Here is a 15155-nt window from a genome sequence, read left to right on the forward strand (position 1 = left end):
GAGCATGCACAATGTCGGCACTAGTACAGTGTATATCCACCTTTCGCAGCAATGCAGGCTGCTATTCTCCCATGGAGACGATCGTAGACATGCTGGATGTAGTCCTGTGGAACGGCTTGCCATGCCATTTCCACCTGGCGCCTCAGTTGGACCAGCGTTCGTGCTGGACGTGCAGACCGCGTGAGACGACGCTTCATCCAGTCCCAAACATGCTCAATGGGGGACAGATCCGGAGATCTTGCTGGCCAGGGTGGTTGACTTACACCTTCTAGAGCACGTTGGGTGGCACGGGATACATGCGGACGTGCATTGTCCTATTGGAACAGCAAGTTCCCTTGCCGGTCTAGGAATGGTAGAACGATTGGTTCGATGACGGTTTGGATGTACCGTGCACTATTCAGTGTCCCCTCGACGATCACCAGTGGTGTACTGCCAGTGTAGGAGATCGCTCCCCACACCATGATGCCGGGTGTTGGCCCTGTGTGCCTCGGTCGTATGCAGTCCTGATTGTGGCGCTCACCTGCACGGCGCCAAACACGCATACGACCATCATTGGCACCAAGGCAGAAGCGACTCTCATCGCTGAAGACGACACGTCTCCATTCGTCCCTCCATTCACGCCTGTCGCGACACCACTGGAGGCGGGCTGCACGATGTTGGGGCGTGAGCAGAAGACGGCCTAACGGTGTGCGGGACCGTAGCCCAGCTTCATGGAGACGGTTGCGAATGGTCCTCGCCGATACCCCAGGAGCAACAGTGTCCCTAATTTGCTGGGAAGTGGCGGTGCGGTCCCCTACGGCACTGCGTAGGATCCTACGGTCTTGGCGTGCATCCGTGCGTCGCTGCGGTCCGGTCCCAGGTCGACGGGCACGTGCACCTTCCGCCGACCACTGGCGACAACATCGATGTACTGTGGAGACCTCACGCCCCACGTGTTGAGCAATTCGGCGGTACGTCCACCCGGCCTCCCGCATGCCCACTATACGCCCTCGCTCAAAGTCCGTCAACTGCACATACGGTTCACGTCCACGCTGTCGCGGCATGCTACCAGTGTTAAAGACTGCGATGGAGCTCCGTATGCCACGGCAAACTGGCTGACACTGACGGCGGCGGTGCACAAATGCTGCGCAGCTAGCGCCATTCGACGGCCAACACCGCGGTTCCTGGTGTGTCCGCTGTGCCGTGCGTGTGATCATTGCTTGTACAGCCCTCTCGCAGTGTCCGGAGCAAGTATGGTGGGTCTGACACACCGGTGTCAATGTGTTCTTTTTTCCATTTCCAGGAGTGTAGTAACATACCGTCAATAGTTGATTTTTGGCCACCATTCTGACGCTACGCCATACGAATGGATTTCTCGCACAAGTACCTGGAATGCGGTTAATGTTCTCGTCTGATGATCTCGGTGGTCCGCTACCTTTCCTCTTTGTAACAGATAGCATCTCCAGAAACATTGTTTTCCATGCCTTGATCCTCTTGGCATCGGGAGGGATTCTTTGGTACTCTGCACGGAGATACTGACGAACTGCAATAATGGACTGAAATAATGGACAAAAGTTCTGGATACCGTCACATGGTCTGTGCCTTTTTAGCATTTGTTGTCATTTTCACTTGGATGAAAATCTTTTAATTTCCTCGGTTTTCAGCTCCTGCAATAAAAAGAAAATCGTACAAGTGCGAAAAGTACTCGTGCTCTAAGGATTGTGTATATAGACTGTTTAATGATAGGTTTTGATGACTATAACATGTGACATAAATGGACGTATCTTTCGACTGCATTGACTTAGAAGCTTAAATTTTCTACACCGCCACGGGACCGTAGACCATAGTATTCAGATTTCAACTTGGTATCTCTACCCAGTCATTAAGAAAAAAAGGAAGAGAAAGGAAAGAAAGGATGAACCAGAGAATCAAAGCATTGGTGTTGTGAAGCTACAGAAGAATGTTGAAAATTGGTTGGACATACGATGAGGAACGATGAGGTTCTCCGGAGAATCAGCGAGGAAAGGAACACATGGGAAACCCTGAAAAGAGAAAGGGCCAGGATGTTAAGACACCAGGGAATAATTTTCATGGTACTAGAGGAAGCTGTAGAGGGTAAAAACTGTAGAGGAAGACAGAGACTGGAATATATCTAGTAAATAAATGAGGACGTAGGTTGTAGATGATTATCTGAAATGATGAGGTTGGAACAGAAGAGGAATTCTTGGTGGGCCGCATCAAACCAGTCAGACGACTGGTGACTAAAAGAAACATCTTTAACGGTTTCTGAGGAAAAGGGGATGGAAAACAAGTGGCAAATAAATCCTTTTTATTTGATATAATAACAAATTTTCGTTTTTCCGTATCTTAGACTGTGAAATATTGCTTCCTAACAAATTTCATGATTCTGTGTCAATAGGAGCTACTCTATAGATAGCCTGCCTGGCTAGCCGCGTGGTCCAATGCACTACTTTCTGAGCGGGAAGGTACGCCGGTCCCTGGCACTAATCCGCCAGGCGGATTAGTGTCGAGGTCCGGTGTGCCGGCCAGCCTGTCGATTGTTTTTAGGCGGTTTCCCAACTACCTCGGCGAATGCCGTCTGGTTCCCCTTATTCCGCCTAAGTCACACTATGTCAGCGACTGCTGCGCAAACACTGTCTCCACATACGCGTACACCATAATTACTCATTCACGCAAATATTTGGGGTGCACTCGTCTGGTATTAAACGTTCCCGGTGGGTGGAAGGGTGGAGGGGGGTCTCTTGTGGGATTGTGTACCACTGAGGGCTTACGGTGGGACGAAGCCTCTCTGTCGTTTCTACGTCCCCAGTTCAACACACACACAGACACACACACACACACACACACACACACACACACACACACACACACACACGCACGCACTATAGATTTTGGCTAGAGTCACCCTATTTACGCTGAAGCGCCAAAGAAAAGTATAGCGATTCGTACTCAAATACAGATATGTAAACAGGCAGAATACGACACTGCGGTAGGCAACGCCTATATAAAACAACAAGTGTCTGGCGCAGTTGTTAGACCAGCTACTGCTGCTACCGTGGTAGTTTATCAAGATTTAAGTGAGTTTGAACGTGGTGTAATATTCGGCGCACGAGCGATGGGACACAGTATCTCCGAGATAGCGATGAAGTGGGATTTTCCCGTACCACCATTTCACGAGTGTACCGTGAATATTAGGAATCCGGTAATACATCAAATCTCCGAAATCGCTGCGACCGGAAAAAGAACTGCAAGAACAGGACCAACGACGCCTGTGACAGAAGTTCAACTCTTCATCAAACTGCTGAAGATTTCAGTCCTGGGCCATCAAGATGTTTCAGCTTGCGAACCATTCAACGGAACAACATCGATATGGGCTTTGGAGCTGAAGGTCCACTCATGTTCCCCTAATGGCTGGATGACATAAAGCTTCACGCCTCGCCTGGGACCATCAGCACTGACATTAGGGTGTTAATGACTGGAAACATGTTGCCTGGTGGGACGAGACTCTCTTCAAATTGTGTCGTGCGGATAAACGTGTACGCTTATGGAGACGCCCTCATGAATCCACGGACCCTGCTTGTGAGCAGGGGACTGTTCAAGCTGGTGTTGGGCGCGTGCAGTTGGAGTGATAAGGGACGCCTGATAATGCCAGATACGACTCCGACAGGTGAAACGTACGTAGGCATCCTGTCTGATCACCTGCATCCATGCCGCATGCCTCACGTCTGCTGTGCAGCGAGCTACCTTAATTTAAGTATTAACTGTATTTTTCTTACTTGTCACTTCTTCTTCCGTGTGTATTTGCTTTTAGGAAGCATTAATTGTCGGGTGCTATTAATAGTGTTCCATAGATTTCGTGTCTGTTTTGAATACAGTCAGAGAGAGTCCCTTTAGTCAGCCATAGTGCCAGCAGTGTCAGTGTCGTCGTAACTGCCGCCTGCCTCACGTCTGCTGTGCAGCGAGCTACCTTAATTTAAGTATTAACTGTATTTTTCTTACTTGTCACTTCTTCTTCCGTGTGTATTTGCTTTTAGGAAGCATTAATTGTCGGGTGCTATTAATAGTGTTCCATAGATTTCGTGTTTGTTTTGAATACAGTCAGAGAGAGTCCCTTTAGTCAACCATAGTGCCAGTAGTGCTAGTGTTTGTTTTCCATACAGTCCAGAGACAGGTAGTGCTATTTTCATTGTTTTCTACAAGAAGTGGCTAGCAACCACAGTTTAGTGAATAAACAGCCGCCTTTAGCGAATTAGCAGTCTAGTTAAAGGTTGATTAACTCTCTTCAGTAAATTGATTTCTTAGGATGGATAGGATGTGTGACTGCTGTGTACGGACGCAGGAGGAGCTGGCCACTGTTCGCGAACAGCTGAGCGTGTTGATGGCCGCGGTCAGCCGTCTTCAGGCTGCTGCCTCGGAGTGTAACGGCAGTGGGGAGTGTAGTGCGTCGCAAGGTACACCCCAGGTGTTACATGCTTCACCCACTGTCCCTGCTGTCGAGACATCTTCGCGGGTACCGGGCGCGGTTGGGCCACCCTCTCCCCAAGGGGAGTGGCGGGTTCAGCGGCGTTCGCGGCGCACGAGGCGGAGGGTCGATGTGGAGGCTGGCCGTGTGGCATCGTCCGCTCTGCCTGTGAGTGGACATGTGGCTGCTCCTTCAGCAAAGTCCGAGCAGGCACACGGGGGGAGGGGTTTATTAGTTATTGGGAGCTCCAACGTTAGGCGGGTGATGGAGCCCCTTAGGGAAATAGCGGGAAGGTCGGGGAAGAAGGCCAGTGTTCACTCTGTCTGCTTGCCGGGGGGTCTCATCCGAGATGTGGAGGAGGCCCTACCGGCGGCGATAGAGAGCACTGGGTGCACCCGACTGCAAATTGTTGCTCATGTCGGCACCAATGACTCCTGCCGTCTGGGTTCAGAGGTCATCCTCAGTTCGTACAGGCGGTTGGCGGAATTGGTGAAGGCGAAAAGCCTCGCTCGCGGGGTGAAATCAGAGCTAACTATTTGCAGTATCGTTCCCAGAACCGATCGCGGTCCTCTGGTTTGGAGCCAAGTGGAAGGCTTAAACCAGAGGCTCAGACGATTCTGCGGAGATCTGGGGTGCAAATTTCTCGACCTCCGCTATCGGGTGGAGAAATGTAGGGTCCCCCTGAATAGGTCAGGCGTGCACTACACGCCGGAAGCGGCTACAAGGGTAGCGGAGAACGTGTGGAGTGCACTTGGGGGTTTTTTGGTTAGAGAATCCCCTCCCTAGGCCCGACAAGACGCCTCCTGAGATGCGGCAAGGTAGGAGTAGGCAAAATGCAAGAGGGAATAACAATATTAATGTGCTAATAGTAAACTGCAGGAGCGTCTACAGAAAGGTCCCAGAACTGCTCTCATTAATAAACGGTCAAAACGCCCATATAGTACTAGGGACAGAAAGTTGGCTGAAACCAGACGTAAACAGTAATGAAATCCTAAACTCAGATTGGAATGTATACCGCAGAGACAGGCTGGACAGTGAAGGAGGAGGCGTGTTTATAGCGATAAGAAGTGCAATGGTATCGAAGGAAATTGACGGAGATCCGAAATGTGAAATGATTTGGGTGAAGGTCACGGTTAAAGCAGGCTCAGACATGGTAATTGGATGTCTCTATAGGCCCCCTGGCTCAGCAGCTGTTGTGGCTGAGCACCTGAAGGATAATTTGGAAAATATTTCGAGTAGATTTCCCCACCATGTTATAGTTCTGGGTGGAGATTTTAATTTGCCGGATATAGACTGGGAGACTCAGACGTTCATAACGGGGGGCAGGGACAAAGAATCCAGTGAATTTTTTTTAAGTGTTTTATCTGAAAACTACCTTGAGCAGTTAAACAGAGAACCGACCCGTGGCGATAACATATTAGACCTTCTGGTGACAAACAGATCCGAACTATTTGAAAAAGTTAATGCAGATCAGGGAATCAACGATCATAAAGCGGTTACGGCATCGATGATTTCAGCCGTAAATAGGAATATTAAAAAGGTAGGAAGATTTTTCTGTTTAGAAAAAGTGACAAAAAGCAGATTTCAGAGTCCCTGACGGCTCAACACAAAAGTTTTGTCTCAAGTACAGATAGTGTTGAGGATCAGTGGACAAAGTTCAAAACCGTCGTACATAATGCGTTAGATGAGTATGTGCCAAGCAAGATCGTAAGAGATGGAAAAGAACCACCGTGGTACAACAACCGAGTTAGAAAACTGCTGCGGAAGCAAAGGGAACTTCACAGCAATCATAAACATAGCCAAAGCCTTGCAGACAAACAAAAATTACGTGAAGCGAAATGTAGAGTGAGGAGGGCTATGCGAGAGGCGTTCAATGAATTCGAAAGTAAAGTTCTATGTACTGACTTGGCAGAAAATCCTAAGAAATTTTGGTCTTATGTCAAAGCGGTAGGTGGATCAAAACAAAATGTCCAGACACTCTGTGACCGAGATGGTACTGAAACAGAGGATGACGGACTAAAGGCCGAAATACTAAATGTCTTTTTCCAAAGTTGTTTCACAGAGGAAGATTGCACTGTAGTTCCTTCTCTAGATTGTCGCACAGATGAAAAAATGGTAGATATCGGAATAGACGACAGAGGGATAGAGAAAGAATTAAAATTGCCCAAAAGAGGAAAGGCCGCTGGACCTGATGGGATACCAGTTCGATTTTACACAGAGTACGCGAAGGAACTTGCCCCCCTTCTTGCAGCGGTGTACCGTAGGTCTCTAGAAGAGCGTAGCGCTCCAAAGGATTGGAAAAGGCACAGGTCATACCCGTTTTCAAGAAGGGACGTCGAACAATTGTGCAGAACTATAGACCTATATCTCTAACGTCGATCAGTTGTAGAATTTTGAAACACGTATTGTGTTCGAGTATAATGACTTTTCTGGAGACTAGAAATCTACTCTGTAGGAATCAGCATGGGTTTCGAAAAAGACGGTCATGTGAAACCCAGCTCGCGCTATTCGTCCACGAGACACAGAGGGCCATAGACACGGGTTCACAGGTAGATGCCGTGTTTCTTGACTTCCGCAAGGCGTTCGATACAGTTCCCCACAGTCGTTTAATGAACAAAGTAAGAGCATATGGACTATCAGACCAATTGTGTGATTGGATTGAGGAGTTCCTAGATAACAGGACGCAGCATGTCATTCTCAATGGAGAGAAGTCCTCCGAAGTAAGAGTGATTTCAGGTGTGCCGCAGGGGAGTGTCATAGGACCGTTGCTATTCACAATATACATAAATGACCTGGTGGATGACATCGGAAGTTCACTGAGGCTTTTTGCAGATGATGCTGTGGTGTATCGAGAGGTTGTAACAATGGAAAATTGTACTGAAATGCAGGAGGATCTGCAGCGAATTGACGCATGGTGCAGGGAATGGCAATTGAATCTCAATGTAGACAAGTGTAATGTGCTGCGAATACACAGAAAGATAGATCCTTTATCATTTAGCTACAAAATAGCAGGTCAGCAACTGAAAGCAGTTAATACCATAAATTATCTGGGAGTACGCATTAGGAGTGATTTAAAATGGAATGATCATATAATGTTGAGCGTCGGTAAAGCAGATGCCAGACAGAGATTCATTGGAAGAATCCTAAGGAAATGCAATCCGAAAACAAAGGAAGTAGGTTACAGTACGCTTGTTCGCCCACTGCTTGAATACTGCTCAGCAGTGTGGGATCCGTACCAGATAGGGTTGATAGAAGATATAGAGAAGATCCAACGGAGAGCAGCGCGCTTCGTTACAGGATCATTCAGTAATCGCAAAAGCGTTACGGAGATGATACACTCCTGGAAATGGAAAAAAGAACATATTGACACCGGTGTGTCAGACCCACCATACTTGCTCCGGACACTGCGAGAGGGCTGTACAAGCAATGATCACACGCACGGCACAGCGGACACACCAGGAACCGCGGTGTTGGCCGTCGAATGGCGCTAGCTGCGCAGCATTTGTGCACCGCCGCCGTCAGTGTCAGCCAGTTTGCCGTGGCATACGGAGCTCCATCGCAGTCTTTAACACTGGTAGCATGCCGCGACAGCGTGGACGTGAACCGTATGTGCAGTTGACGGACTTTGAGCGAGGGCGTATAGTGGGCATGCGGGAGGTCGGGTGGACGTACCGCCGAATTGCTCAACACGTGGGGCGTGAGGTCTCCACAGTACATCGATGTTGTCGCCAGTGGTCGGCGGAAGGTGCACGTGCCCGTCGACCTGGGACCGGACCGCAGCGACGCACGGATGCACGCCAAGACCGTAGGATCCTACGCAGTGCCGTAGGGGACCGCACCGCCACTTCCCGGCAAATTAGGGACACTGTTGCTCCTGGGGTATCGGCGAGGACCATTCGCAACCGTCTCCATGAAGCTGGGCTACGGTCCCGCACACCGTTAGGCCGTCTTCCGCTCACGCCCCAACATCGTGCAGCCCGCCTCCAGTGGTGTCGCGACAGGCGTGAATGGAGGGACGAATGGAGACGTGTCGTCTTCAGCGATGAGAGTCGCTTCTGCCTTGGTGCCAATGATGGACGTATGCGTGTTTGGCGCCGTGCAGGTGAGCGCCACAATCAGGACTGCATACGACCGAGGCACACAGGGCCAACACCCGGCATCATGGTGTGGGGAGCGATCTCCTACACTGGCCGTACACCACTGGTGATCGTCGAGGGGACACTGAATTGTGCACGGTACATCCAAACCGTCATCGAACCCATCTTTCTACCATTCCTAGACCGGCAAGGAAACTTGCTGTTCCAACAGGACAATGCACGTCCGCATGTATCCCGTGCCACCCAACGTGCTCTAGAAGGTGTAAGTCAACTACCCTGGCCAGCAAGATCTCCGGATCTGTCCCCCATTGAGCATGTTTGGGACTGGATGAAGCGTCGTCTCACGCGGTCTGCACGTCCAGCACGAAGGCTGGTCCAACTGAGGCGCCACGTGGAAATGGCATGGCAAGCCGTTCCACAGGACTACATCCAGCATCTCTACGATCGTCTCCATGGGAGAATAGCAGCCTGCATTGCTGCGAAAGGTGGATATACACTGTACTAGTGCCGACATTGTGCATGCTCTGTTGCCTGTGTCTATGTGCCTGTGGTTCTGTCAGTGTGATCATGTGATGTATCTGACCCCAGGAATGTGTCAATAAAGTTTCCCCTTCCTGGGACAATGAATTCACGGTGTTCTTATTTCAATTTCCAGGAGTGTAGATAAACTCCAGTGGAAGACTCTGCAGGAGAGACGCTCAGTAGCTCGGTACGGGCTTTTGTCAAAATTTCGAGAACATACCTTCACCGAAGAGTCAAACAGTATATTGCTCCCTCCTACGTATATTTCGCGAAGAGACCATGAGGATAAAATCAGAGATTAGAGCCCACACAGAGGCATACCGACAATCCTTCTTTCCACGAACAATACGAGACTGGAATAGAAGGGAGAACCGATAGAGGTACTCAAGGTACCCTCCGCCACACAGCGTCAGGTGGCTTGCGGAGTATGGATGTAGATGTAGATGTAGATCCATTCATGTCTATTATCCATTCCGACGGACTTGGGCTGTTTCAACAGGACAATGCGACGCCCCATACGACCAGAATTGCTACAGAGTGGCTTCAAGAACACTATTCTGAGTTTAATCACTTCCGCTGGCCACCAAACTCTCCCGACATGAACATTATTGAGCATATGTAAGTCTGCAGGCTTTCGTCACCGTTGTCGAAGTTAAAATCTTCTGGGTTATTAGGCCATGTCATGTTTCTTCTAAAATGTTCGATGTTTCCACCCCTCTGCTGGGATCTTTCTCAGGATCTTTTGGTATCCACTGTCAGAGACGAGTGTCGCGTCCACTTTTAAAGAGGGTGTTTTCTGGCGTTCGTGCTGGGGAAGTGATAGTATTGCTTAAAATTCATATGGCTACCATTGGTGGGCCGTAGTCATAGGCTAATATTCCCGCTCTAATGCAGAAGAAGGGGCGCTGGTAGCGGCACATGTGGCTAAAACAAAGTGCAAAATCGGCAGTAGCGGTACATCACGAGAACTGTGGCTCTGACATCGATTTTAATAACGTACGTGTACTGGTGTACTGGCTAAAGAAACAAACATCTATAGAAGAAAGGTCCGAGAAGCGGTTGAAATTTCTAAGAATGCATCCAATTTCAATAGAGAGGACGGCTATAGGCTTCCTGCATCGTGGCTCCCCGCCATCAAGGAAGTAAATACGCGGCCGCGGTGTGTGAGCGGCATAAACTACGCGCTGCAAGTCACTTTCGCGGACAATAATATTTTGGATAAACATTCCCCCTCTCTTGCTCTGTCCATTTCGAATCTAGCCACTGACGACGACCAACCAATAGCGGTAGCAACTGATTTCAACCAATAACCCTTCTCCAGCATAAGTGTGGAATAATGCCTTTCTATCCAATGACGATGGACCGCCAATGGGATCCACAGGAGATGAGCTACCAACGCCCCTTCTTCTGCATCAGAGCGGGAATATTAGCCTATGACTACGGCTCGCCAAGAGTAGCCATATGAATTTTAACTAATACTATCACTTCTCCAGCACGAACGCCAGAAATCTCCGCCTTTATAAGGGGAAGCGGCACTCGTCTCTGAGAGTGTTCTAGCAGTAGTGGACACCAAAAGATCCTGAGGAAGATCCCAGCAGAGGGGTCGAAACGTTGAACATTTTAGAAGAAACGTGACGCGCTCTAACAACCCATAAGATTTTAACTTCAATTACTGAGCATACCTGGGATCCCTTGCAACCTAATGTTCAGAAAAGATCCTTACCTCCAAGTACTTTTACGGATTTACGGACAGCCCTGCAGGATTCGTGGAGTCAATTCCATCCAGCACTACTTCAGACATTAGTCGAGTCCATACCACGTCGTATTGAGGCACTTTTGCGTGCTCGCGGGGGCCCTACACGATATTAGGCAGGTATAACAGTTTCGTAGGATCTTTAGTGTATGTATCAGATACTGGCTCCTCAATATATCTTCAGACTAGCGCACGACTGCCGTAAGCCTATCCCCATGGAGCAGCAAGCAGAGTTTTAGCGTCTTTAGAGTCTAATATTCTGCGTGGGGTCTGTTTGTTCTAAGTCGTGTCTCCCTACCACTTTCGCGCAACGACGCTCTGAGCGTGTTTTTTAGGGAATTGACTAGTTTGAACCTGGGACCTGTTGCTGGTAAGGAGACGCCAGACCATACAAGACATGTAGAGTTCAAAAGAGTTCAGTGACACTAGTGATGATATAATCAAATATTTAATGATTTCAGCGTCAGCTCTACTGCAGTCCCTGTAAAACAATCTTAATACTAACTAAATTTAGTGGAAGGGGCTCAAGGCTTTCCTATTTTTAGTTAGCTCGTAAAATAAATTCGAAAAAGCAGTTAACTTTACCATTGGAATTTTTATTGTACTCACAAAACATTGTTTATAAATTGCGCTATTGATAAAAGGAAATATTTTAATACAGGATGATAAAAACCAACTGCGTTCAACAAAAATGCGAACGAATATTCCCTGAATTGGCTTCCAAGTTCTACAATGGATCGAAGGATGACCTATGCCATTTCACATCTATAATCTAGGTTTAAATTTAAGTTTCATAAAAGAGAAAACTATCAAAATGGGCTACAGAGACTCTCAATTAGCTTTAATTACTTATTTAACTTGTCGAAAATTACAGTGGCTGATGTGGCTTCTCAATAATTATATAACAGAAAAATCATCGCGTTTCAGTTTTTTAACTTCCAATAGCAAATGTGAATACCATGAGCTATAATTGACGATCTACACTAGTATTACGCAAAAAGGGGATGTAACAGATGAGACTTCTGCAGTTCTGAGTGAAGCCTTATGACTCTTAAGCGGCATGGCGTGCGTTCTTGTTGGTGGTTAGTCAGCGTCAGGGGGCGGCGGGCGGCGCAGCTCCACACACATCGCCTCGCCGGAAGCAACTCTTCTAACTTCTCTTTACTACAATTTACCGAAGTTGGTTTAAAAAAGCTATCTGGCTGCGTTTTCAACTGACCAATCAGGCTCTGAATGTTAACCTTAAGCTCCGCCTACAAAAATTCTGTCTGTCCAATGAGAAACGTTATACTTTTCGTGGTGGGGCAATGTTTTTAACGTTTGCAACGTAACAGAGACGCATATAGTCTCACGCTAAAACTTGCTGTTGTGGCCCTTTTAGTGTTATCGTAAGATCTATACTGTTCTTCTGGGGGGCTCTATCTTTTTACCATGGGCTGGGGGTGGTTTTTGCGGTCGGCCGGCGATGTGGGTGTCCGTCCCTTATCGTAGGGCCTTCTAGCTTAACACGGTTCTGCTCTCGGCTTCTGTTCTCGCTTCTCCCCTCGGAACTGCGTCTGTCTCACGGTGGGAAGGTATGACATGCGTTTAGGCGTTCTTGTGTTAGTCTGTGGTATTCCATTTGCTCACTCGTTGATCGTATTACTTCGGTTAATTTAATGTCAGGATTTATTCGGAGCTATGTGACATACTGCAGGATTAGCTATCATGTCAAGGTTTTCATGGAAGGTGTTGGATTTGCCTGACACCTTACGAGAGTATAACGATGTATCTGCCAGAGCAGGCCGCTGCGGTGCTCGCAGCGCTTAGTGGGAGCCCGGCAACAAAAGGGCAGCCCGGATATTGAAGGAGGCAGGCATGCGGCGCTCCACGCACCGAGCTGCAGTTCCGGAGGGCAGGGCCACGTGGTGACATTTCGCAGCACACATACCGCGGCGCCACCGGTGTGAGCATATGTGGCAAGTGTTACTGTGGAATTCGGCAGCGCCACGTAGCTACTAGAGGCAGGTATATTACCATATCTGTGAGGCTGTCACACGGCTGCAGAACTCACACAAAGGACGTACGGCCTCACTGTGCGTTATCAGGCATGCCACACAGCGTTTCCATTCAGTGCTACGTTGTGACATTCCAGTGTACCGACTGACGAAATCCGAAGGGATACGGTAGCATGAAAGCACGTTCAAAGAAACGAAACATCTTACGCCACCGCATTTCTTACTGTGACAAGAGAATTTGTAGGAAATGGCAGTCTCGTATTTGTGGGCTTGTGGAGTACCTTTGGCTATGTAGCTAAAATGCAATAAGCTATCGATAACTGTATAGATGCACGCAGAAAGGCCTGAGAGAGAGAGGGAGAGTGAGAGAGATTATGTATATGATTTTTTTAGGACCTGTCATAGTTTAATTTTGCAATAGGACGTACAAACGAAATTCGACACTATTTATAGCGAGCGCAGGAATTTGCCTGCAGCGGAGCAGCGATCGTTAGAAATTAAAATCGCAGAGCCGCAACAAGTGGCATGTAGCTTTTCCTACATTTCGGTTGTTTCACTCGACCAACGCATCTTCAGAACTGCGAAAACATTGTGTGTTACATCATCGTAAAATAACACACATTAACGGATTCTACTTACAACACGATAACTTACATCATGTATACCATGGCCACTCGCTACAAATATCGGTCTGCGTATAGCGCAGCCGTCATACATAAAATGAAGTAAGTTGGATGTGCCCAGCTAACGTAAATTCCCTGGTCCAGTTCTTTCGGAGATTTAACAGCAAGAGATTCATTCCATTTGTTGATGAGCGAGTCAAAGCCCTATCAATAGGCGCTTTCGTTGGAACCTCATAATGACTTATGTAAAGCTATGTAATACAAAAAAACACCTAATTTCACCAATCTATCAAAAATATATAGTGGTTTTTCGGGTGCTCACGCATACAAAACTAAAATCCTAAGTGGTTTTTAAAAGTGACATTGTAAATTTACAAATTTAATTTATAAGTACCACTTTTACAGGCATTAATATTCTGGTCATATATATATAGCAGGTTATTAATGGCATTACAACTGATCTATATTAACGTGAATCACACATACAAATCGTAAGTGAGACCACGATTCCTCAAACAACTATTAAACTGCAGTAATGTAAGTTATCACGTTGTAAGCTGAACCTGTTAATTTATCGTATTGTAAAGTGGTGTAACACATTGTATTTCCACAGTTCTGAAGTTGCACGCGTTTGTCTAGTGAAATATGCAAAATAAAGAAAAAGTTACATGCGACTTGCTGTGGCTTTACATCTTTAATGTCCGCAGCTCGTGGTCGTGTGGTAGCGTTCTCGCTTCCCACGCCCGGGTTACCGGGTTCGATTCCCGGCGGGGTCAGGGATTTTCTCTGCCTCGTGGTGACTGGGTGTTGTGTGATGTTCTTAGGTTAGTTAGGTTTAAGTAGTTCTAAGTTCTAGGGGACTGATGACCGCAGATGTTACGTCCCATAGTGCTCAGAGATATTTGAACCATTTTGAACATCTTTAATCATTACAATTTGTTTGACATTATGCACAAATGGTACAGTTACTTTTAACAAATAAATTGCAAAACAACAGAAAACTTGTTTAATAAGTAAAACGCATATGAAACGCAGGCCGTTGTGTCCGAGCGGTTCTAGGCGCTTCAGTCCCTAACCGTGCCACTGTTACGGCCGCAGGTTCGAATCCTGCCTCGAGCATGGATTTGTGTGATGTCCTTAAGTTAGTTAGGTTTAAGTAGTTCTAAGTTCTAGGAGACTGATGACCGCAGGTGTTAAGTCCCATAGTGCTCAGAGCCATTTGAACCATTTTGCATATGAAACAAAGCAGCAGCGCAGTTCTCGCTGTGTGATCCTTAGCCAGTGGCATCATCGGGACGCGGTATGGAGGGGAGTGTGTTCAGCACACCACTCTCCTGGTAGTTTTCGGGCTACCAGACGGGGTGCCGCTATTACTCGATCTAGCAGCTCCACAGTTGGCTAAGTGCGCCCCGTTCCAGTCATCCCAGCAAGGAAAGGTGTTATACACTGCTGCCTCATGATTTACCTTGCGAAGTGTGTGGACTCAGAAAGACTCAATCTTTGTGAAGTCAACAGAGGGAAAGATACCAGTAAAAATGGTAAATTTATCGGAAGACGTTAAATGAAGTTCCACGAGCTTGAAAATCAACATTAAATCTTTTCTACATTTTATATTGGTAGGTCTGTATTACTACTTGATCTATAAAAAAATTTGTGTGTTGAAGGAATCTTGCAGTGCGAGACTGACACCGAATAGTGCAC

This window comes from Schistocerca cancellata, chromosome 3 (genome assembly GCF_023864275.1).
Source record: "Schistocerca cancellata isolate TAMUIC-IGC-003103 chromosome 3, iqSchCanc2.1, whole genome shotgun sequence".
NCBI classification, from domain to species: domain Eukaryota; kingdom Metazoa; phylum Arthropoda; class Insecta; order Orthoptera; family Acrididae; genus Schistocerca; species Schistocerca cancellata.